Raw genomic sequence first — 23,971 nt, 5'->3', positions numbered from 1 at the left:
CATATTAACCCTTTCTTACAAATACAAATTTAAGTCTTTATAGTAATTTTATAAAAAAAAATTAAAATTCGAAAACTATAATCTTATTATTAAATAAGAGCCAACATCTAACAATAAACAAAAAGAAAAGATGTGGCTAAAATGCAATAACAACTTAATTAGATAACCAAATCACAGCAAGGTGGCACTCAAATTTCTGATTTCTCCATGCTAATTGTCTGTCTGCTGCCACTTGTCAATTCTTAGTGGAGGGATTGAAATATAATCCAAGTGACTTGAGGCCATTCTTATTACACCCAATTGGCCTTTCCCTCCAATCTGAAAATTGAAGTTATCATAATACTCTTCCGTTTTGCAACCCAACGGTCCATATTGTCTCATCATTATATTTTGAAAAATTAAAATTTTTTGTAAAGAAATGTATCCCTCGTAAAAATATATATAAAAACACTTATTAAAATATATCTATCGAACAATTATTATTTTTTATAAATATAATTTTTCAAAATAGTATATTTATATATGATTACAGTTGTTTTAAATGGTTATGCTAAATTAGCCCTCCCTAAAGAAATAATTTGAACTCAAATCCATTAATATGACTCAAAAGCGGTACGATTATTAATTTACAACTAAGTTGAAGTATGATTAATTCTAAAGTATTAAAAGATTAAATAATTATAAACTTCATTGAAATCAATGGAAAGGTACGAGAAGAAGCTTATAGCATGAAATTTTGGGCCATGTTTTGCACCAAAGAGTGGAGAAAATACTCACGTTCAATTATCAACATCTTCAAATTGGATTGAGTTTATAATTTGTACATCGTAATAAACAAAAATTTGAGAGATGTTTATGTTACCTTTCTCATCCCAAACTTGGCACTCAGCATCATTCCTACGAACAGCTTGATACTGATAAAAGATGCTTCAATTTTAATGGAGATCTTAATCATAGGCGAATTCTAATATGTGTTGCCTAGTTATACAAGTGGGGTAATTTGCCTAGCTGGTACCAATCCTTGGCACTATATATCAATTTGATACCAAGACTTTAATTTGAGTCAATTTGGTACCAAACGTACGTAAAAGTATATCAATTCAGTTCAAATGTCCAATTTTCGACAACCGGTGGTGACGTGGCATGCTAAGTAGGTATATTCCGGTAGTTTTGCCCCTTCAGCGTGTGCCACATCAATTAATGAATTTGAGTTAGCAAAATCTCCAAATTAAATCCCAATTCCCGAATTATTTCCCTAATTTCCCCTAAATCAACTCTAATTCTATTCCACTCTCTTCATGCCTTAGTTTTCCCAACAGCTGCATCTACTGGACAAATTCTTTCTTGCTCAAGTAATTCATATTCTTGACTCTTTTAACAGCAACGACGACATTGGATTCCAGGTTTGATTTGTAGGTAATGCCAAGTTTCCCCTTCCCTAACACTTTTACCGATGACCTTAGCAAATCATCCAAGTCAAAGACAAGTATATTCCTGTCAAAAAATTCCAACTCCACTCTTCTTTCAAGGTCCTTTGTCCTTTGGGAAAGTGTTAATTTCTTGTCTATCCATCCTGCAGAACTAGTAGCACCTATTCCTAAAAAGAACAAAGAAAATGAATTTGAAATCCTATTATTATTATTTTTCAAATCAATTAAGAAGCAAATATAAGAGAATCATCAAACCCTATATTTATATTCAGAGGATATCAAACTTCCATTGAAAATAAATTAATTTCCAATTAATTTATATGTGTACGTATGACTGATGAGCATAATTTTATACATATTTGCTTGCATATTATTGCATATATTCTTAGCAATTATTGTGCTTTTATTCCCAGATCACCCGTATTTTGTGTTCTTTTTCATTTCAGGAACATTTATAGGACCGACATCGGTATTTAAGCAATTATAGATCAATATGTGCAGAAATGGACGAGAATTCATCAAGATCGGACAAGAGCCCGCGTTGCACACATTGAGCACGGCCTTGAGCACGGCCCGTGCTACCCGGCATGGACTCGGGCCGTGCTCAACCATTAAGCCCGATTCTTGAAATGTGCATTTGGGCACGGTTTCCGTAGCCATCACGACCTTGACCTGACGGCCGTCTTTGGCCAACACGGGGAGCAGCACGCCCGTGGTGAACCCGACTCGACTAGATCCACATTTTCAGCATGGCCTGGAACACGGTCGTGCTGAGTTATATATATATGAAAAGAGTGACATTGAGCGGGGGGGTTGGTTCGTTTTTCTGCACAATATGGAGTGCAAGAGAGAGTTGCAGTAAGTCAGAATCCCGGAATTGCAAGATTCCGAGTGCAAAACAGAATGGAACAACTCAAGAGGCAGTCTGGGAGATTAATCAAAGTGTACATCCAGATTTGGAGCTGTTCATCCAATTCGAGAGAAAAGGGTGTACATGTTTTATTTTCATTATTCTTTCATTGTGATTGATTTCCTAAATTGTTTTAAACATGAACATGTTTAGCTAGACTGATTTAATCCATTGGGATTTCTTTACTATGTTGGCTTGATATTATATTTTTGGATTGTGTGAGTTGGTTTTGTATTCTTCTTGTTTTCAATATTAATGAAATAATGCATTATTCATGAGACGTTATGAATTGTGATGTTTGGATTGCTTTATGAGATTGAGAAATCCGTTTGGCAATTGGATTTTTGAATAACAAGAACTGGTTAATAATCACTTAGAGATAAGGATAATTAACTAGCCGGATTAAGAATTAACAAAGCTTAATAGAGGCGGATTAAAGCTTAATGCTAATCTAAGAATCAATCGTTAGGAAGAGATTCCAACTTTAGGTTATTAGATTTAGGAATTCGGTTATCTCGAGAGAGAAACTGAATTCGGTCAAGAATTCATCCACGGGTAGCATAATTAGACTCACCGATCCTTTATCTTTTGTTTGGTTGCCAACTAGTTTAGATTCCCTTTGGATTTGTCTTCTTGTCTTGATTATTTCACTTATCAATTACTCCTGCATCTCCCTTAGAATTTAGTTCGTAGTTAATAGCTAGTTTAGAAGTTATTCATCATCCATTTTAGGTTAATATAACAAAGAACAAAGAAGTAACTATGGGCTTTCGCTTTCCCGAGGAATACGACCTTGATACTCGCCATTAGTGCTAGACTGCATCGATAGGTATACTGCCTTAGATTGTAGCTAACACGGATTTAGCCTATCAAGTTTTTGGCGCCATTGCCGGGGAATCTGTTTGAAAACTAGAGTGAAATTTGCTATTTGTTAATTTAGCCAATTTTTTTTATTTCTTATTATTTTATGATCTTTATTTTTATTTGTTCAATTATTTTATTTTATTTGTACATATTTATTTAGTTTAAGTTAATGATTCAGATAGTGAATGATAAGGAGGTTCAATGCTAAACTCAAACTCTTTGTATGAGGCATTGGAAAATGGGATTAGGAACCAAGAGAGTGCTAAAAATTGGGATGCCCGTGCATCTTTAGATGCACGAGTGGAATCATTTTGCCGGGTTACCTATCAACTCTCTTCTCCTATCCTTTCATCTCAAGTCTTTTGTGAGTTTTGTTGTGGTTTACATATGTGTAATGATTGTCCATTGTATAGTGATGTTGCTCATTGTTCTTATAATTGTGAACAGGTGAATTATACGGGAAGTTGGCCAAATGACTCGTATAGAAGCACCTATAATCAAGAGTTGAGCACTCATTCACCCTATGGATGGAGCTTAGCTGGCCCAGAACCACCAGAATCTCAGCAACCACATCAGCAGCCTAAACTTGCACCGTCAACTCAAGATGAAGAGTTAGTATCGGAAGAGCTGATGATGAGGTTCATTACAAGTCTTGATGATAGATTCCAACAAACAGAGAGGATGCTTGAAGATCAACAAGCCTCGATTAACAACATAGAGCATCAAGTTGGCTTAATCTTTAAGTTACTAGCTGAAGAGCAATTGGGAACTCCATCAAACGCTACTGAATCCGAGGAACACTTGAGCGCCGTCACTTTGCGTTCAGGTGAGAATTTTTCTGGTTTATCTATTATGTTTGACGATGATGCTTATGTGCAGGATGATTTCTTGAACATGGAGATGGAACTAGAAAAGGAAAAGGAAAACATGATCCCTCTGAAAGACTACCAACAGAAACGTACAGTTGATGATGCCGAGTTGCAGATAGAGGAATTTTTGGTGGATTCTTCACAAGTCCCTTCGATAATGGAAGATGAGCACGAGTTATCCAATGAGGAAGTCTTGGAGGAGCTCGAGTTTCTTCTAGCAAGTGAACCAAGCCGAGGACTAGAGAAAACCATCAACGTTGCCAACCCGTCGATCCTTCAAATTGGTGAAACTCCAGCTTTCAAATTGGAAGAGCCCCTGCAGCATCATGACTACGTTCAATTATACGAGGAGCGAGTTTTGCCCATCATACTGGCAGCTTGCTTGATAGTCGGGAAGAGGAAGTCGACGATTATCCCTTTAAGCGGATATTTAAAGCCATTTGCTTGGAAGAAGGATGGATGGTCGCCAATCCCCATCGTTTGCTTTTCACCATGAGTCCAGCTAAGAAGACTCATCACCTCAAAAAGAAGCGCTTTTGGGAGGCACCCCAAATTCTATTTTCTAATTTCAATACTTTACTCTTGCAATGTGAACTTAGTTGATTAGGTTTTATAGTTGGTTTTTGTTAAGTTTTATTTATGTTGAGTGTATGAGTTGAGGACTTATTGGTTTTGCAAGTGAGAAAGAGTGAGAAAATGCCGAGAATCACAACGTTTACATTTTCTGGAGACCCACACGGGCGTGTTCACGACCGTGTCCACTAACACTTCCCGTGTTCTAATTGAAGGAAATCAATATAAGATGAACACGTTCACAGTATATAACACGGTCATTTATGCCAGACCGTGTCCCAAACACGTCCCCGTGTTCAATACCGTGTCCTTACACACGGGCGTTTTCTCGGAAGGTAAGTCAGCACGTTCGAATTCAAATAACACGGCCCGATATCCGGACCGTGTCCACGAACACGACCGATGTTGACAAACACGGGCGTGTTCCGCACACTTGCCTATATATACCACTTCATTCAAAAAAAATTTTGCTCTCTCCCATCTCTTACTCTCTCACTTCTTATTTTTTATTTCGAAGGCTTTGGATATTGCATTTATCAAGTAAGTTTCCTCGAACTTCATTTTTTTTTATTTTTTTTTTATTTTGATATTAATTCGAATTTATATTTTTGTTGTGTTTTAATTTTTGTTTTTTTTTAATTTTTTTAATTTTTTTAATTTTTTATATTTTTGTTGTGTTTTAATTTTTGTTTTTTTTAATTTTTTTAATTTTTTTAATTTTTTATTATATTTTTTTTATTTTATTATTATTTAGTTATTTTTACCTTATTTTATTATTTGGTACATGCATTTACATTCGTGTTTATGTTTAATTTTCTTTTATTTGCTTTAATATAGTTTATATACTTAACTGGCTCATATTTTCCGTTTTTCTTTTCTACCATATTTATGATTGTGATTAATTTCTTATTTTTCGGTCGCTAAACAATAGGCTCTGTTATAAATAGTCGACTCTGTTTATGTCTGTTTTATATTACCATGTTGGTTTGCTTTGTGATGGATTATGGCGAAGTAAACTTCATATGGATGAATTGCAAATTTAATTGGTTAGCATTGGTTGACAGTGTTGTGGATTAAATTTACTTTGCAGGACATTGAGCAGTTTAAATTTATCGAGTTAAATCATGTAGTTTGTCCATTTTATGCCATTATGCTGCCAAAAATTTTATTGATCCTTAGTACTAAAAGTTTCATTTTCAGGTACCATGTCCACCAGACGAGGATCAGGAGTTTACAAGAGGAGGCGGACCGATGATTCCTCTTCCTCTCGATCGTTAGGCGCTGCACCGACTAGTTCAGGCCAGATTAGACCACTGCAGCGCCATCGATTCCTGCTTTTCCAAGGGCAGCCTACCTTTGAGCAGAGATATCAATCGATGAGGCACAAAGATTTGGGAAAGGCGTGGGATAGGCGCCAAGATGTCCGGACTTGCAGTGCGATCATGCGATATCTTGAGGCGCCCCCATTTCAAAATTTCTTTGACATTGTTGAACCAACATATAGGGAGTTGGTATGGGTTTGCCGACTTTCTTTTCTCGCAAAGCCGGTTCGCGGGACTTCCAACAACCGGATGCGATCAGTTTGGATTAGCAAGGCAAACTTTCACGATGAGTGTACAACAGTTTGGGGTACACTTAGGCTTGTGGGTGAGGAGGATGCACCGGAGAGGTTTATAGTCATTGTATACACAAGCCCTGCTGCGTCATATCCGCAGATGTGGGCCGAGATTTCTGATGACACTGAGGACTACAATGCCAGCCAGTCCAAGGCGTCTAACTTGCCTGAGGGACTGCGGTACTTGCATGCATTGCTGGCTAGGACCATCACTGGCAGAGGAGATAGCAGTGGTGTAGTTACCCAAACGGACTGTTTATCTTGTCGGCATGCACGGGGTACTTATTGGCCAGACAGATCAGTGCCTTCTGCAACAACTCAAAGAAGGTATTTTTCTGTTTTGGGACTTACATTACTCGATTGGCTAGGAGCTTAGGAGTTTTGGAGGAAGCGATACCACATTTGACAGAGTTGGGGGTAATGGAGACATTGGGACTTCCCCAGATGGTTAGTATGGGGATGGTGACTCGTAGGCAAGGTCCGTTAGGACCAGAGTATAGACTGAGAAATGCTCTCTTGGCAGCACTCAGAGAGGAGCGACCTGCCCCACGAGCCCATGGTACACAGGATGTCCCACCTTCTGATATTCCGGAGTCTTCCTCCAGACCGTCTACTTCAGCTCTTTCTGGTTTTTCATCAGCTGTTTTAAGAATCTCCCCAATTGAGTTTAGAGAGCTGCAGCTTAGAGTGCAAAGGTTGACAGAGGAGCAGCAGCAACATTTCATTCAACAAGAGGCTTTTCAACATGACCTTTTACAGCGTCAGACTGAGTTTCAGAGCCAGATGATGGCTCAGTTTGAGAGGCAGAGGGCTATGCTTCAAGCCCTGATTGAGCAGGGAGGCAGGTTAGAGGCCTCTATGGCCAATGATATGTTTGATGATATTTTTGCTACAGACTTTGCACTGTCCATGAGGCCGGGTTCAGGCGAGGGCCATTTTGACATCTCTCTAGCGGATGATCCAGCTGGCCCTCCCTCTCCGACTGAGCACCCTTCAACACAACAGCCTGACGAGCCTCCTATTGACGCTGTTCCTGCTGATCCACCTGCTCCTGCATGTGACACTACCGATCCTCGGAGAGCGACCACTCCTCCACCATGCGGACCAACCAGCTCGATATACTGTTGATGCACCTCTTTTCACTCCAGAGCAATAATCAGGGCAGTATTAGTTTCTTTTTTTTCCTTTTTTATTTCATATATTTTGTACACTGAGGACAGTGTGTTCTTCAAGTGTGGGGTGCTTATAGGTAAAACCCCTAATCTCTCATATAAATTTTTAATATATCTGAAATTGCTATGGCTAGGTGTTGTGTATTTTTAGGTGATGTTAGGACACTGTGTTTTTATTTTGAGAATTGTAGTTACTTTTCTTTATTGTTCATTGTCCTTGAAAAATAATTTATGGTGTTTTACACATCAACCCTGCCGGGTTAGACCGGTGTTATTTAATTGTTTTTCAAATTTTCGAATTTTAACTTAGAACGTTGATAATATCATATGCATGCGTTTCTTAAGTAATGATTCAATTAATGATGTTACGAACCAACTGCACCTAATACCACACCTGAAAGTGAGATTTTGAGCCATTTGAGCATTCATTATACTTATGCTCTTTATATTTCTTGTTTGAGTGTGCATTGTACTTAACTTTGCTTCTAGAACTTGCTTTGTAATGCGTATTGAAGTTACATGAATATTGTGAACTTAACTTTGCTTCCACATTTGACCAAAAGCCTATCACCTTATGTTTCCATTAGTTAACCAGTTTTTGAGCCTTAACCTTTTCTTCATAATCTATGCCTATACACTTCAATCATACCATTCTTTACATTTATCTTTCCTTTACCCTTATGTTGGAATTTCTTTTTGTGATATGTTCAACTTTATGTGGGATTAAAATGCCTCCCTTTGATCCAATTTGTAATTGTTATTGTTTATGTTTATTCAAGTTGTATGCAGCGGTCACTAATAAGCTGCTAGTTCATTTTTTTCTCTAAAAAAAAAAAAAAAAAAAAGAAGAAGAAGAAGAAGAAGAAAAAAAATATAATAAACAAATCTCTTTAATTATTTATTGGATTTAGAGCATTTGCGAGTGTTATTCTATGAAGTAGAGATTTTAGTGAATGATTCTTTTTGTGATCTTAGGCATTTAGTCCTTTGAGCTTATAATATTGTTTATCGCACAAATTCCAGCATTTTCATACTTCTGTCCAAATCTCCGTACCTTTACCCTAGCCCCATTACAACCTTGGTAAAGACCCTTTGATTTTGGTATTTACTTATTCACAGTAGCGAAGATATGATTTATAAGCAAGCTTATGGTGAGCGGGTCTTGTGCATTTGCTTTGAGGGATTTGTTATTCATCTAATATACACTTTGAGCGACTTGAGTGATCCCTGTGAGGCATTGGTTCATGATGTCTGTGTTGAGTTGTCATTTAAGTTGCTCATGCATTAATATTATTTCCATTATTTGTTAATGATTTGCAATTTGAATTATGATTGAGTATCTTTTGAGATGTGTTGAATACTATCTGTTGTGTACTAGGGGCATAAATTGAAAGGAATTGCTAACTCTAGTTTTATGGGGTGAATTATTAATTGCTTGAGGACAAGCAATAGCTTAAGTGTGGGGTAATTTGATGAGCATAATTTTATACATATTTGCTTGCATATTATTGCATATATTCTTAGCAATTATTGTGCTTTTATTCCCAGATCACCCGTGTTTTGTGTTCTTTTGCATTTCAGGAATATTTATAGGACCGACATCGGTATTTAAGCAATTATAGATCAATATGTGCAGAAATGGATGACAATTCATCAAGATCGGACAAGAGCCCGCGTTGCACACATTGAGCACGGCCTTGAGCACGGCCCGTGCTACCCAACACGGCATGGACTCTAGGCCGTGCTCAACCATTGGCTTCGATTCTTGAAATGTGCATTTGGGCACGGTTTCCGTAGCCATCACAGCCTTCAGCACGGCCCGTGCTGGCCAACACGGGGAGCAGCACGGCCGTGGTGAACCCGACTCAACCAGATCCACATTTTCAGCACGGCCTGGACACGGCCCGTGCTGACCAGCACGGCCTGGAACACGGTCGTGCTGAGTTATAAACAAGACGATAAGGCGTAAAACCGATAGATGTCCTAAAAGCAGTCCTAAACGCCCATAATGCATCATCTAATTTAAGAGTCCAGTCCTTCCTACTGGTACTAACGGTTCTTTCTAAAATACGTTTGATACCCCTATTAGTCACCTCAACCTGCCCACTAGTCTGGGGGTGATAGGGAGTAGAGAATCGGTGAGTAACTCCGTACCGCTTAAGTATTTTCTCTAATTGGGCGTTGCAGAAATGTGTTCCTCTATCACTAATTAGTGCCCTAGGTATGCCAAACCTAGCAAACAATCGCTTAAGGAACCTGCAGACAACCCTAGCATCATCAGTGGCTACAGCCTGAGCTTCAGGCCACTTAGAGAAATATTCAACAGCCACCAGAATGTACTTATTTCCACACGATGAAGGAAAGGGTCCCATGAAGTCGATGCCCCAAACATCAAAAATCTCAATGACTTGCACACCAGTTTGGGGCATCTCATCACGAGAAGAGATATTACTGCTTGTGGCGGTCATGAAACTGGACAAATTTCCGTGCATCTTGGAAGAGCGTAGGCTAATAGAATCCTGCCTCTAGCACCTTCATCGCCGTATGGTTTGCTGCTTGATGACCTCCAGTGGGTCGCTCATGGCATTGCTTCAATATTTGGAAAGTCTCATCGCCATATACACAACGACGAATCACCTGATCTGCACATACTTTAAACAAAAAGGGATATTCCCAAATATAGTATTTCAAATCAGCGAAGAATTTCTTCTTTTGCTGATAGGTCATACTCTTTGGTAAAACCCTAGCAACCAAATAGTTAGCGTAATTAGAAAACCAGGGGGTATCAGTGTATACCTGAGTGATATAAATGTTCTTTTGGAAATCGATCATTTATGGTCGTCTCATCAAGTGCATCTAAGTGAGGATTTTCCAATCTCGATAAATGGTCCGCTGCCAGATTCTCCGCTCCCTTCTTATCCTTGATCTCGACATCAAATTCCTGTAACAGAAGAATCCACCGAATTAATCTCGGTTTCGCATCATTTTTCAGGAATAAGTACCTCAACGTCGAGTGGTCCGTGAAGACAATGGTTTTGGATAGAACGAGGTATGATCTAAACTTGTCGAAGGCGTAAACAACCGCCAATAACTCCTTCTCGGTGGTGGTGTAGTGTTCCTGGGCTCCAGTCAAAGTCTTGCTAGCGTAGTAAATGGGTTGGAATTTCTTTTCAATCCTCTATCCAAGCACAGCTCCAACTGCATAATCACTAGCATCGCACATCAGTTCAAAAGGTAGTCCCCAATCAGGAGAAACCATGATTGGGGATGTAGTTAGAAGTTTCTTGAGTAACTCAAAAGCTGCTGCGCATGCATCATCAAAATTAAAAGGTACATCCTTAACTAACAATTGAGTGAGAGGCCTAGCAATTTTAGAAAAATCTTTAATAAATCTCCTATAAAACCCTGCATGGCCCAGAAAACTCCTAACAGCCTTAACAGAACTAGGAGGAGGTAGCTTAGATATTACTTCTACTTTAGCTCTATCCCCTCCATCCCAGCCTAAGAGATCTTATGCCCCAAAACAATCCCCTCTCTCACCATGAAATGGCATTTTTCCCAGTTTAGTACCAAGTTCGCCTCAATACACCTGGCTAACATGCGCTCAAGGTTCGCTAAACAAAGAGAGAAAGAATTACCAAAAACAGAGAAGTCATCCATAAATACCTCCATAGACTCCTCAATCATATCCTCAAAAATAGCCATCATGCACCGCTGAAATGTAGCTGGTGCATTGCACAGTCCAAATGGCATCCGTCTATAAGCAAACGTTCCATAAGGGCAGGTGAAGGTAGTCTTCTCTTGGTCCTCAGGTGCAATAGGAATCTGGAAGTAACCTGAAAAACCATCGAGAAAACAATAAAACATGTGACCTGCTAAACGTTCAATCATCTGATCAATAAAAGGAAGAGGAAAGTGGTCCTTCCGAGTTGCATCATTAAGCCTACGATAATCAATGCAAACCCGAAAGCCTGTTACCGTCCGAGTCGGGATTAGCTCATCCTTCTCATTCCTTACTACAGTGATGTTTCTTGGGTACAACTTGCACAAGACTCACCCACGAACTGTTAGAAATTACCTCCTTCTTTACCACTTCCTTCATATTCGGGTTGAGTCATCTTTGAGGCTGAACAACCGGCCTGAAACTGTCCTCTAATGAAATCTTATGAGAGCAGAAACTTGGATTTATGCCCTGGATATCGGCTATATTGAAAGCAAAGGCCTTCTTGTACTTCCTTAGAACTTCCAACAGCATGGCTTGTTCTTCAGGAGTTAGGTCGGCTGCTATGATTATTGGTAAGCGCTTCTTTTCATCCAGGAAGGCATAAACCAAGTGGCTCGGTAACTCCTTCAGTTCTAAGACAGGTGGGTCCTCGAATGAAGTCTTTACTTTCTGCACCCCAGACCTGTCAAGAAAAAGATAGGGATCAGTTGACAAGCTCGGCTCAAAAGCCAATAAAACAGCGAGTTGCTCCAACACTTGCTCGTTGGACAATTCCTCCTCATCCTCAGCTAATGCTACTTGCAAAGGGTCAGAACATAAAATTTCTTGTAAATGGGACTCAACCACATCATCAATCACGTCAATAGAACATACAGTATTATCACAGTCCAGTGACTGTCTCATGGAAGTGGCCAAGTCAAAGGTAATAGTCTCATTATCAACTCTAAGCTTAAGCTTTCCATCGCTTACATCTATAACCGCCCTTGATGTAGCTAAGAAAGGCCTACCCAAGATAAGAGGTACATATCCATTACCATAAAATCTACAGGAAAGATAAATTTATCTACCTTTACAAGTACATCTTCAATAATACCTCTAGAAATTTTAACAGTCCTATCTGCTAACTGAACACTCATCCTAGTAGGCTTAGGCTCATGCAACCCTAATTTGGCAAATAAACTAGTGGGCATTAAGTTAATACTTGCTTCTAAATCAGCCAATGCACCACCACTAATCAATAAATCACCAATCATGCAAGGGATAGTAAAACTCCCTGGATCTCGTCGCTTGAGTGGCAATTTGTTCTGGAGAATAGCTAAACACTCCTCATTAAGCACCACCTGACCAAGATCCTCCAACTTCCTCTTGTTGCTCAAAATCTCCTTTAAAAACTTGGCGTATTTCGGCATCTGTGAAATTGGCTCAACAAAAGGTAAGTTAATTTTCAGCTGCTTAAATAAGTCTAGAAACTTACTGTATAGCTTGTCCACCTTATCCTGTCTCAACCTGGCAGGATATGGGACCGGGGGCTGATGCTCCCGCACAGGGCTCTTTTGCCTGTTTTCTTTCTTTCTCTCATTCTCTACCACCTCAAGGTCTGGTCCTTCCTTAGCTGGTTCGACCTGCACGATTGTATTATCCTCATCAGCTAAAAGCGAAGAACTAGTTAATTTCGTACCTGAACGCAAGGTAATAGCCTTGCAATGCTCCCTCGGGTTTGACTCTGTAGTGCTAGGGAGCGATCCCGAAGGTCTCTCTGAGAGCATCTTAGAAATTTGGCCAATTTGCGTCTCCAAATTTTGAATCGAGGCTTGCTGATTCCTAAGTGCACTATCAGTCTGCTGGAATCTCGTTTCTATAGACGTCACAAACTTCATCATGAGCTCCTCCAAATTTGACTTCTTTTCTTGGGGAGGAGGATCTTGTGCAGGTCCAGCTGGTTGTTGCTGTGGCAGTTGATGAAGTCTTTGGAAACCTGGTGGACCCTGGGCATTATTGTTCCTCCAACTGAAATTAGGGTGATTGCGCCATCTAGGGTTGTATGTATTGCTGTAGGGGTTATTCTGCTGACTTGGGGCATTCCCCATATAGTCAACCTGTTCAACATCAGAAGACATAGCAGAATTAGATGGAAACGTAGTAGAGGATGAAGCAAACATACCTCCATGATGCAGTTCGCCTTTATGTCATGCACAAAAACTCGCGACCAACGTCATTGCATGCGGCATCTGAGGTTGGTCGATCTTCTTGGCTAAGCTCTACTTGGTACCAAGGCATTGTAGAAGTCCACTTGGTTGACCACTCCCTGTCTTCCTGGTCGGCTCTAGAGGATTGCCAACGATAGTTGTTCATGGCCATTTCCTCTATCAAGTTCGAGCTTTACCGTTTAGCGCCCCCATAGCATCCACCATCGCCTCGTTGCAAGGTTCAATCCATCAGAAGGTCAACACCATCCATCTGGCAATCCGTGATGTGGGCAGCATCTCAAAAGATCTTTAAATCTCTCCCATGCATCGTACATGCTTTCATCATCAAACTGCATAAAAGAAGATATGTCATTTCTAAGTTTAACAGTTTTAGCGGGAGGAAAATACTTATATAAAAATTTTTCGGCCAACGCCTTCCGGGTAGTGATAAATACATTGTGGAAGAGATTGCAACCATCTCTTTGCTCTGTCCCTCAAGGAAAATGGAAACAATCTCAGCCGAATGGCATCATCGGTTGTTCCATTTATTTTGAATGTATCACAAATCTCCAAAAAGTTGGAGATATGTGCATTGGGATCCTCGCTGGGCAATCCTCCAAACTGCACGCTTTGTTGGATCATCTGGATAACATTGGCCTTTATCTCAAAATTGTTGGCCGCTATAGTAGGTCTGACTATACTAGTTTTCATCCCATCCAAAGATGGTCGAGCAAACTCATACATCGTCCTCTGATCCTCAACGGCGCGGGGGTCATGGTTTTCCATCGTGTCTAATCTATCCACAGGTACCTCAACCTCAATCTCCTCCTCTTCTAATTTCAACCTCTTCTTTAAGAGTTTGAGGAATCGTTTTGGATCAGTTAGAGGCTCTATAGGAATCGAGTTTGAGCTCCTGGTCATAAACTACCTGGAACCGAAAGTCCACACAACCACCAATCAACAAAAACGAAATAATAATAAATACTAAGGAAATTAAAGAATAAATGAATAAAATAAATAATGACTAAATTAACACAAAAACAATTCACTCTAGTTCACCGTTATGGGTTCCCCGGCAACGGCGCCAAAAACTTGATAGGCTCTTTATGCAACCTACACCTAAGGCAGTGTACCTACCGATGCAGCCTAGCACTAGTGAGTATCAAAGTCGTATCCCTGGAGATCGGATGAACCTAGAATTACTACTGCTTGCTATGTTATCTAGTCTGAAATAGGGTGTGAAAGTTCTAACATACCAGCTACTGGTAATGGGTGCAATTAAATAAATGCAGGACAACAATGGACAGTCAATAGACAATTGTAAAGAGAGAAACAAATCCAAAAGGGAGCCTAAGTGATGGATTTCTAAAGATGGATTTTATTGATTGCCGATCTTGCTTACCCGTGCCTAAATCCTGAATTGAATCCCGGTTCCTCTCTCTCGCTTACCGGATTCCTAAACCTGCACTGACCTAATGGAATCTCTTCCTATCAGATTAATACAGATTAGCATTAAGTATGATTTAAGACTATTAAGAGTTGTTAGTTCTTAATCCGGCGAGTTAATCAACCTTATCTCTAAGTGTTAATTACCAGTCCTTACTATTCAATATCCAGTTGTAACAAGCATTTCTCAATGTCAAGAAACAACCTAATAAACAATTAATCCAATGTATCAAATTAATTGAATCAAACTTGATTACTGAATAGCAAGAAGATTACAAGGATGACAATTATAAAAAACTAACAATTAAGCACAATCCATCACAAAGGTGAACCCTAATGGATTCAAAGGATCTAGCTACTCATGTTCATATTCAAAGCAATTAAGGAACAAAATTAAAGGCATGTACACCATTCTCTTTCAAGATGAATGAGACACCCTCCAATTGCAAATCTGAAATCTCAACCCCTCATTGTCTCTTGAATGCTCCCAAAGTTGTCTTGATCTTTGATTCGGTGTTGGAACAAGTGAGATCTCCCTTCAATTGATGAAAAATTGATCTTCCCCTGTCTATAATTGAGGTATAGGAAATATTTGGTTTTGTGTGTCTCTTGGACTCTTGTCCAAAAATCGTCCCCCCTTTCTTTAGAATGAAAAATCGCCTATATAGTTGATTCGGAGTCAGAAGCTACCACAGGCCGTTCCGGTCTTGGTCCACCTGCCGGTCTTTGGAGGCCGGTCTTGGCGTGGTGGCTGAAATGGCACAATTGGGGATGGCTTTTTGATAATTCGACGGCCGAGTCCGTGCTCAACCCTCGGGGTGCTTGTTCTCGACCAATTTGATGGATTTTGCTCCGAAATCAACATATTTCCCTCGATTCGATGGTGTCCTTGAAAATGACACGAAGCGAAAAAGGAAACAAAAGACAGGTGATTCTAGCATAAAACGGGATAATCATGCATAAAAATGTGAATAATCGAGCATGAAAACATGTGTAGTATGATGCTTATCAATAACTCAAATTAAATAGGTAAAATATATGGCGTACCTGCTTCTGGTTCTTTTGTTGTTTCTTTTTTGTGCGCCTACTTGTAGCAGCAAAAGCAAATAAAGGCAAGCAGGAAAGGAATCAAGGCAGTTGCCACCGCAATTGATACAATGCTCAAAATTGGAAGTTTCTTTTTCCTGTCCTTGGGTGGAATTATAGGCGGAGGTGGCAAAATCCCGTGTGGAGGAGGTGGAACTGGGCAAAGTTTTAATGGAAAGCCACAAATATCCAAGTTACTGAAGGAAGTCTCTGGGAACCTTCAAAGAACATCTGTTTCAGGAATTGAACCTTGGAGGTAATTATAAGAAACATTGAAATCTATCAATGTGGATTGATTGAAAGGCGAAATTTGATCCTTGTAAATAGTTCTGTTGAAGCTTTAGTTGTTGAAGATTTGGCAATTCGATGTAGTTGGAAGGGATTGAACCCGCGAATCGATTGTATGAAAGCAAAATAGATTGCAAGTGAGCAAGATTGGTGAGATTAGGAAGAGGTCCAAAGATAGAATTGTTTGTAAAGCTGAGTGTGGTCAGAAAAGTAATGTGGCAGAAGAATGCAGGGGGGAGAGAACCCGAGAGCTGGATCCCTTCAAGGACAAGGTGAGTGACGTGCTAATCGGAACAAACAACCCCAAACCATCTCCTTAAATTTCCAATACAAGGAGGTCCGGTCCAATTACTGTGCAAATTGAAAGAGGAAGTCATGGAATTCCTCAGCTGCAATAACGCATCTCGTTCTCCAGGGTAATATTCATTAAAGTGAAAGGAACTAATAGGAGATGTTAACAGAAAATGCAGAGGCAATGCTGCTGCAAGAATTAGGGGGGAATAGAATTAGGGTTGATTTAGGAGAAATAAGAAGAATAATTTGGGGAATTGGGATTTAATTTGGGAATTTTGCCGACTCAAGTTCATTAATTGACGTGGCACATTTTGAGGGGGCAAAACAACTGTAATATACCTGCTCAGCATACCACGTCACCACCGGTTGTCGGAAATAGGACATTTGAACTAAATTGATATACTTTTACGTACGTTTGATACCAAATTTATTCAAATTAAAATCTTGGTATCAAATTGATATATAGTACCAAGGATTGGTACCAGCTGGGTAAATTACCCTACACAAGTGATTAGGTCTATTAGTAATCAATTAAATAGGGTATGTTAATTAAAATGAAGTAGCATCTTGAATGTCAAAAGTCTTGAAATCTATTGCACTTCTCAAGGCTTAAGTTTGTTGACTACTTGAAATTTGTAGTGGGGAAATTTACAATATGCCCATGATTTTTTTTAATTTTTCTGTACATGTTTTCAAGAATTCAAAGAAATAAAAGATTTTGTTGAAAAGGGTTTTACTTTGAATTTTTCAAAAAGTCATTTCTATTTTCCAAGAAAAATACTTGTTTTTAGAAGGAGTTGAGCCTCTACTTGTAATCTTTATACACCATTACTAAGTCCGGGGTGAGAAAAAAAAAAAGGAAGAAACGGGTTGAACCCAAAATTAAAACCGAAATTGATAAAATAGAATATAGAAAATAATTAATAAGATTCAGCAATTTTAGTTTTTTTTTTTTAATTCTTATTCATTTCTTAGTTTTTTAATAACCAGTAAAATATCTTTTTATATATATACATTGTATTATTATACAAATTAAGCGTTGTATTGAGTTAATAAAGAAAAGAATAAAGTATAAGCTGATTAGTGAAAATGATAACTAGTACACTAATAATAATAATAATAATAATAATAATAATAATTGGTAGTATCACTTAAGGGCACTATTGAACAAAACTAAAAGAAATAAATGCCTAACATTTGCAAACATTGACAAATACAATGAATTTGTAGCAGGGAAATTTACAACATGATTTCTTGTAAAGTTTCTGAAGAGACTAATGAAAAGCATGATTAATTAATTAAAGAATCCCATATTGGAACAGCAAGTTTCGAGCTGCCCTTCTTGCTCGATGAAGTCCTGGAACAGGTAGAGGCATTGAGGTTTACTCTTTTATCCCTTGCAAGTATATCAATGATTTTATGTTCTTGGTAAATGACAGCCAAATGCAAAGGGGTGTTTCCATCATTGTCTGGTTCGTTTAAGAGCCCAACAAGCATCGGATTGCCTGAAATGTACTTGACAGCATGATCATTTCTGCTTAAGATTGCAGAATAGAAAATCGTTTCAACTCTTTCATTATAACGATGTTGCCTTCAGATGCTGCAATATGAAGGGCTGAGTATCCTTCAGGATCCAAAATGTATGCTGCAGAACTATCATACTTCATCAAAATTCTAACTGCTTTCATGTTCATCACATAACACAGCATAGCGAAGAGGAGTCCGTCCGATGGAGTCTGCTTCTCTGATAATTTCCGGTCTTTTCTCGACAAGTATTTTCATTATTTCTAATGCTTCAACAGAACAAAATTTGAAACATTTTCAGCATATTTCTTTCATGTATGTATGTATATACATGAAATCCTCTTCAAAATAGTGAGACTTTGAATTCGAATCTCCCCTAAATTCTAAATTTAAAAAGAATCAAAAAATAAAAAGAAAAAGGGCAACGCATGATCAACATTTAGAAAATGGTAGGCTTTGATATGAAGGTATAATTAATTAAATGTTGTTGAGTTTACCTCCTTTACAAGCTGCTGCATGATTCCCTCCCTTATGGGAAAATAATGAAGGCGGAGAAAGCTTTAGGATTAAGATAAAGTGGAGACCCGTCAATACAATTGACGAAACTAGACAACTCAGGATCTACATTCATCAAACACTTGACAACATCATGGTGCCCATTTCTTGCTGCACAATGCAAAGCAGTGTCTTCATCTCTATTTGTCTTCTGGATTAGATCCTTATTGTACGCTAAGAGTTGTCTTGTATGCCTTGGATTTCCACACAATAAGATGCTTGTTATGAGGAAGAGGACAATTTCGATGCACCCAACTCCTGCAGCAACGTGTAAAGGGATGTCACCATTGGAATTTTCCTGCCAAACCAGTGAAGGCAGACATTCTTGATGAATTCTGTTTGTTTGAATTCAGCTGCAATGTGAAGAACAGTGTTCTTCTTTGGTGTTATCTGGGAAAAAAAAAAGTGTAACTGATTCTTCATCAGGTGTCACTCTTTCCAAGAAAGCAATTTCTCCAGATGTTGCAGCCTTGAATAGTTCAGGATCCATAGCTTATGTCAACTTTTTATCTAAGAAACAATTCTTAGCGCTCAAGTTAATACAATTCTTTTGCAGTTTGTAATTATAATGCAAGGAAATTTTTCATATCCTTCAATTTTTGTTACTAGGAAAAAATCTTATTCTTTCTGATGTTCCCAATCAAAGATGTGAAAAGTAATTAATAAGGCTGCCAAAAGAGAAGAACATTATAACTGAAAAAACAAACAAAATGTTCTTTTGGAGAAGAAAAGGTAGAGAATTTACTTTTTGTTGCCAAGGAGATCTCAAAATTTCAAAGTCTAATAAAAAAAATTAAAATTATCTGTTAGAAATATTTTTAGGAAAATATCAATTTGCTAATATAGTTCTTAAAATAAAAAATACAGGTTATATAAAAGCATTTATGATCGGCTTCACAGTGGTTTATAGTATATTTTGGACCAAATGCATATTTATTTTCTTGAATTTTGATCATTTAATCAGTTTAATATTTTTATTTTCAATTTAATCTAACAGACACCTAATTTTTTTTTCTGATATTTTAACACTTTTTAACATATGTCTACGTTTAATAGGTCCATATATATTGTATAAAAATATTTAAATATTACTAAAAAAATAAAATTAGATGTATGTCAGGTTAAGTTGAAAATTATAGGTGTTTAGATATTAAAAAAAAAAAGTAAAATTCAGGAGTCTGTTAGGTTAAATCATTAAAGTGTTAAACTGACTAATCAATATAAATTTAATAACATAAATATATATTTAGCTTATTTTTATATATTAAGTAGTAATACATTTTTATTTTATTTTTTTCGACATCACAACTAATTGGAGAATGCACAAGTTAATTGTATAAATTATATTCTAAATCAAATAAATAATTCCATTTAAAATACATGCCAAAATGTTGAAGTTGTAAAAAGTTTTAATCCGTGTTTCCCGTTGCAAAAAACCAGCAAAGTTGGAAACCTAAATCAAAACACATTCTTTATTTTGTCTTTCTTAATAGTTTTTTTATTAATTAAATAACTCGACAGTCTACCAAAATTCAGGCAGTTCTTTTGTAATGCCTGAGACATTACAGGGAACCTAAATAAATAAGATTTTACTAATTACTACTAATAACTTGTAAAATCTCTCTCACTTTTTACTTACAAATCTACCCTAATTAAGTCATTAAAAAAGAAAAAAAATACAATATAAATACTAATTGATCAATAATATTTCTACCATAGATGCTTACCCTAATTAAGTCATTAAAAAAGAAAAAAAAATACAATATAAATACTAATTGATCAACAATATTTCTACCATAGATGCTTACCCTAATTAAGTCATTAAAAAAGAAAAAAAAATACAATATAAATACTAATTGATCAATAATATTTCTACCATAGATGCTTATTTATAAGATCACACACCATCCATGTATGTGTATATATATATATATATTAACCAAAATCATAGAATGAAGAAATAACAAGAATATTGATAATAATCAGATCAATAAGAATCAAAAGTAAATATGAAGAAAGGTATCTATATATATATATCTCATCGAAGTATCAGAACTGGTTCATTTACAGTGATTGAACACTTAAGTGTTCTCTTAACAAAATAAGCATAAAATAAAATAACAACTGATCACTAGGTTATGTGTATTAATACGTATATTACTCTACCAAAAGAATCGTATATGTCATTCATATGGTTGCATATATATATATCAGTGACCGCGTCCGCGGCGGCTTGGGCCAGAGTAAGCTCGGATACTAAAAATCTTCATTAGTGATGCAGAAGAAGAATAAGAAGAAGAAGAATGTTGCTGATCAAGAACCCTTATGCCTTCAACTTGCATGGAGCAAGACAACAAAAGGAAGAACATGATGAAGATAGATGTAACATTCAAAGCTACCACAAGAGAATTATTATGAGACCTCATTGTGATATATATCTCTTTTCTTTAGTGAGAGAGAGCTAAGATATATATATATATATATAGGGTTACTTTCTTGATGTTTTGATTGATATATAGTTAGGTCTATAGGTGTTTGGTGGTGTTTGTTTGAGAGGGTTTGGAATAAGGAAGAGAATGTCAATACATGTGTATATATATTGTTTGTCTTGGGTGTACACTGCATTCAGCTGTTAAATCAGCAAAGTACTTTACATCTGGACAATAAGAAAATGATAAATATATTTTAAATTTTATAATTATAGAGAGAGAACACAGAAGATAAATATGGTTTGTTTGTTGAAATATTGCTGGTGTGAGGGGTGAAATGAGGAGAAAAGAAGGAACCTTGTTTTTTCATGGTTTGTTTGAGTTAGTGGTTTGAAAACTCAATATGGCCACCATTTGACTGTTGAAATATGTTTGCATGAATTAGTCAATCTGTCGGGCGAAGAATCAATATTATATTTAAGATATATAATAAAGTTTCCTCCTTTTTCTTATTTTAATGTTTGAATATCACTTTTACATTAAATTATTTCATAGCTGTGGACTACTAAGGCAGGGCATGTGATAACCCCATATACATGTATATATAATTAGATATTGGCTGATGGGTACATCTGAACATAATGAAATTGTGGTTCAACACTAAGATCTTGGATTCGCATATATTAAAAGGGAAAAAGAAAAAGAAAAGCACAAGATTTTACACTGATGATTACTAATATCAATATCTATATGTATATAAAATATGCAAAGGAATAATCACGCAAGTGTGTTCTTGACCTAACAAAAAGTGCAAGAGCTTGTCTTCCTATAACCACTCAACCTAACTCCCACAAATCCTACATCCTTTTCCCATTGAGCTCTCTCTCCCCCCCCCCTCTGACCAGTTACAGTTTACAAATTACTAGTTGCATTGTCGGCAATTAGGTGTCAGTATATATGTATATATACTCACTTTTCCTTTTTGAAGAGCCAAATTTGTTCTTTCCTGGTACATGGTCCTTTTAGTTAGGCAATCAGGAAGGTTATCATCAAAATCTAAAGGTCAAGAGAAAACAAAAAGAATGTATTTAAAACTTATCGTTTTTATAATACGAGATTTATATTGTGGAACCAATCAATAAAAATGTAATAATTAATAAATGAAGTCACATATCATCATACAATTAATTTAATTTATGGATAACGTGGTAAACTGAATCTATTTAAAAATTTCTCTATATCATATTCTGTATAAATTCTGATTATTAAACGTTTAATTAATAAGAGAAGTGCAGTCAAAATTCTATATAAAATTATTGGTTTGATTAACACAATGCTTTTAGAAGTAATTGATGATCAAATATCTGTTCCGCACTCAAACTCTTACTTGCACCCTCTTCTCTTGTCTACATTATGTAGCCTCCAAATACAGAAGATTTAGAGGGTTAACTGGTCTAGACAGTTGCCAATTGCCATAACCAAATGGTTAGGTGCATAATTATAACTGATAAAACATAATGCACTTCTCAACAAGATAATTATGTAAACTTTCAAAAGTTATTTATGATCAAGTATGTCTTCCACATTCAAACTTTTACTTGTACCCACTTCTCATTCTTTACATTATGTGGCCTCCAAACAAAGAAAAAATTATTCAGTCAAAAAAATAACAAAGAAGAACTATATATTCGTTTTCTAATCTAGATATTTGCCATAAAAGCTACACCATTTTTACTTCCAAATGGTTAGGTAGTCCAGCTTTTAATATTTGATACTTTCATTTAATGGAAAGTAAGCATAATGCATATTTAGACACGTATATATTTTTTTTAGTTTAATTTTTAATTTAATCTAATAAATACTAACTATATTTACAACCACTTAAATACTTTTAATTTTAAATTTAATTTAACAAACACTTTTTTTTTATAACTTTTAAACACCTACATATAACACGTCTGAATATGACTACATAAAAAGATATATTTAAATATTAAAAAATATTAAATTAAAATGTTTATTAAATTATATCAATTTTTAAAGCGTGAAAATGATAAATTGAATAAGATTTAAGTGTTCAAATATATATATATATATATATATATTTATTCCATGCATGATGATGGTTATGAAATTTGAGGTAGGAGTTCCAAGTTCGAAAGTCAGAAATGGAAAGTAGTTGCAATTGAAGGAAAACCAGGAATTATTATTATTGAAAAATGTACTGTAAAAGTAATTGACTGTATTATTAAAGTAAAATATTTTAAAACTGAACGACCAAGTTTTAGCAAGTTGAACTATAAAGGTTCAGTTGACAAAACCACATTTATAATTAGTTTATTTAGAATGAGAATGATGATTGAATCAAATACTTAAACCAAACATTATTATAAATTGAAAAGCAAAAAGTTTTCCATTATTCAATTTTGTTTTATTGGGTATGTGAATCTTCATTTTATTTTTATTGGTATTAAGAGCATTTCACACATATCTCTTAATATTTCTACCAATTCTATACTTTGTTTTGATTAAAGAGAAAGCATGAATTAAAATAAAATAGAAGAGCTTGCTCCACCACAAGTAAATATTTTAAAATGATCTAATTAAAAATATTTAATAAAAAAATAAAAATATAGGGATTCAACCAAAGAATTTAGAAAAATAAAATAAAAACGAGTGGCAAAAAAGCAATATCAAACTGCTCTGACTCTTGAAGCAATTAAGCTTACCCAAAAGACCATTCAGCAATCTTTATTTTCCTTGCAGTTAGAAAGTACCATAGGCATCCTTGCTTACTTTACATGTTATGCTATGTTCTTGATATTCTAAGATTGAATTTTGCCTATTTCAGATAATAGAGGTTTTGCCTGGTAATAGTTGGATATCAGGTATCAACCCTTGATAGCCTATTTCCCATTAGAAATTACCAAGTAATTACAAGGGCAAATTTGTTAAAAACATATGGCACATATATTCATTTGAGAACCTAGGGCAGTCCATGGAATA

General features: G+C 36.4%; 1 non-coding gene and 2 pseudogenes across 1 annotated transcript; 1 reads left to right on the top strand and 2 right to left on the bottom strand.

The window, feature by feature from the left end:
• Positions 1 to 1,265: 1,265 nt before the first annotated feature.
• On the bottom strand, positions 1,266 to 16,841 carry LOC107261213 (annotated as a pseudogene).
• Positions 13,620 to 13,726, top strand: LOC112534795. Its single transcript, XR_003079045.1, has one exon. It is a non-coding gene; the product is annotated as a small nucleolar RNA R71 (small nucleolar RNA).
• A 493-nt stretch (positions 16,842 to 17,334) lies between the features above and the next one.
• LOC8288100 lies at positions 17,335 to 19,059 on the bottom strand (annotated as a pseudogene).
• Positions 19,060 to 23,971: the final 4,912 nt, after the last annotated feature.

Source organism: Ricinus communis, chromosome 6, assembly GCF_019578655.1.
Source record: "Ricinus communis isolate WT05 ecotype wild-type chromosome 6, ASM1957865v1, whole genome shotgun sequence".
NCBI classification, from domain to species: domain Eukaryota; kingdom Viridiplantae; phylum Streptophyta; class Magnoliopsida; order Malpighiales; family Euphorbiaceae; genus Ricinus; species Ricinus communis.
Note: the sequence above shows the minus strand (reverse complement) of the source record. Positions and strands in the feature narration are given on the sequence as shown.